Source organism: Pyxicephalus adspersus, chromosome 7 (genome assembly GCF_032062135.1).
Source record: "Pyxicephalus adspersus chromosome 7, UCB_Pads_2.0, whole genome shotgun sequence".
Lineage (NCBI taxonomy): Eukaryota > Metazoa > Chordata > Amphibia > Anura > Pyxicephalidae > Pyxicephalus > Pyxicephalus adspersus.
In genome coordinates this window covers 10,861,452-10,863,653 of record NC_092864.1, presented here as the reverse complement: position 1 = coordinate 10,863,653, position 2,202 = coordinate 10,861,452, and the positions used below count along the sequence as shown (strand labels likewise).

Genomic DNA, 2,202 nt, shown 5'->3' with positions numbered 1-2,202 from the left:
GCACATCGTCAATTTTCCTATAAGCTACACAGCCCCCCCATAGGTACCAAACTGGTATTACAACCATCCCCTAAAGAGTCCCTAAACATGGGTAAAAAATAAATAGGTACTTTTTTACTCAAAACACTGACATTATGGGGTAATGCCAACGAGCTGTGTGAATCTTAAAGCTGAATATTGTCTATATACAATGGTTTTGTGTATTACTTATTATTACAAGGAGCTTCCTATAATAAAGCTTGTATCCGCCCCCTCCTGTAGGCCCCTCCTACAGCTACGTTCAGCACAGCGATGATGTCACAGCTATTTTTTCATGGTAATATCTGGGTTTAATGATACAGTACTACATTGAAAGGTCAAGGAGGCGGAGTCAGGGTTTACTTACTGGAAAAGTCAATGCATGCTCATGTATAAATTAGCTGCTCCTGTCCACAGATCACTTTACCATGCGCATTTTTCACATGCCTAATCCAAGTAATTTATAACAAAGATACAGTAATAATCTGGATTACATAAAATCCACTTTCAGAAGTTTTTCAGCAGGCTTGTCTTAGTGCTGCGTAAGGTAAGGTTTCATTTGCCAGCCGCTGTAATCTTCCTAAAGATTATTATTCCGTAAATATTGTACGTCTGCAATCCAAAATCTGTTTTTACTTTGCAGACACCCGTACACTGGAACAATAGTCTTGTGATTTCCTTCCACGTGTCTTCTGACTCACATACGTGTCCTGTCTGCAGAAGACATAAGCGCGTGACCCTGGCCAGATAAAAACAAAATATTATTTATAAACCAAAATGTAAATTTAAACCCTAGAACGGGGACACGACTGTGTTATGGAGTCACCAACATCTGCACTACCAAATAGGAAGAGGCAAAATCCCAACATATTTTTCACCAGAACAGGAGATGAGCATGAATGGGGACACCTGTTTAAAGATCCATTTCTGTATTACAGGAAGAGAAACCTCCCTAAGGGGATACAAACTGCAAAATGTAACCAGACAGGTTTTAACCCTCATCTTTATAAAATGAAGATCCTTCTTTAGGCACTTCTTGTTATGAGGTGACAACACTCTGTCCCTATTCCCCCAATTATGCTCCTGTGTTGTCACCCTTATAGGATGATGGGTGGCACATGATGAGGACAACAGGTAAGTCTCCATTAGGGGACCTAATCTGAGAAATACCTTGCAAAGTTTAGAGCTGTACGTAGATAGAAAGAAGCTGAAATAAAAGACAAGGTCCATACTATGCTACAGGTCATGTCAGCTGACATATAGAGGCTTCTCTGATTGGTCAATCTGTAATTTAGGATTCTCCTCTTTCCTGATTGCTATCTGTTCTAATGGACTTCTTGGCTGGAATCGTGGAGCTTGTTGTGTTCCAGTATCTGGGTTCATTTAACACACAACTACCCCGGGGACACTTTGATAAAATGACTTCCTCCTAATCTGTTTACAGAAACATAAGTAGAAGGCAAGGCAGGGGAGACTTTATTTGGGAGGGGTCACCCAAAGTTCACTCAGTGTATGTAAATCTCAAATTTAGTTTTCATTATATCAGACTTAACCACTCACCGTATTCAGTTTTCCTAGGCAACTCAATTAGTTGAAAAGTTTGATCACTTCCTGTTGCAGGGTGACAACATTATACCACCATGTCCTAATTAGAACCAGGGTTGACAGACTGTTGTGAGGGTTTCTAGAGTTGCACAGACTCTATTGGTAGCTCATTATCACAGGGCAGGGTGACAATGCTGCTGATTGAAAACCAGTGGTTTAGTGTTGTAAGCCTACAACAGGAAGTGCTTGCACATTCCTCACTAAACAAAATGAAAGTGTACATAAGGCTGCCAGTGACCTTCTCTTATTCACTGCCTTTTGTTACCCAGGCTGTTTCAATCTTTTTATAACTTTATATATATAATTATTATATGATTATAATCTACATCCTATATGTGCAGGTACTCTGCAGACTGATATCACCACCTAGTGGCCATATGTGAAACAACAAAGACACCTTGTCAAATTTACATAACGATACTTTGTCAGTTTGCTAAAAAGAAGAGAAATACAATTTTAGTATCATTAAAGTATGATTACAGTTTAACTAAATGTGCTTAGTTACTAAGGCCAAGTTCAGACAGGAAGTTATTTTTATGGAAGAGCAGATGTGGTTTAAGGCTGTGAACCGACAGTCCT

The 2,202-nt window shown here is 39.4% G+C and overlaps 1 long non-coding RNA gene across 1 annotated transcript in view; it reads left to right on the top strand.

Annotated features, from left to right (window-relative positions):
* Positions 1 to 893: 893 nt before the first annotated feature.
* Positions 894 to 2,202, top strand: part of LOC140335072 (uncharacterized) — a 2,620-nt gene continuing 1,311 nt past the window's right edge. The window contains exon 1 of the long non-coding RNA XR_011921654.1: positions 894 to 1,152. This is a non-coding gene — a long non-coding RNA (uncharacterized lncRNA). The remainder of the gene's footprint in view (positions 1,153 to 2,202) is intronic.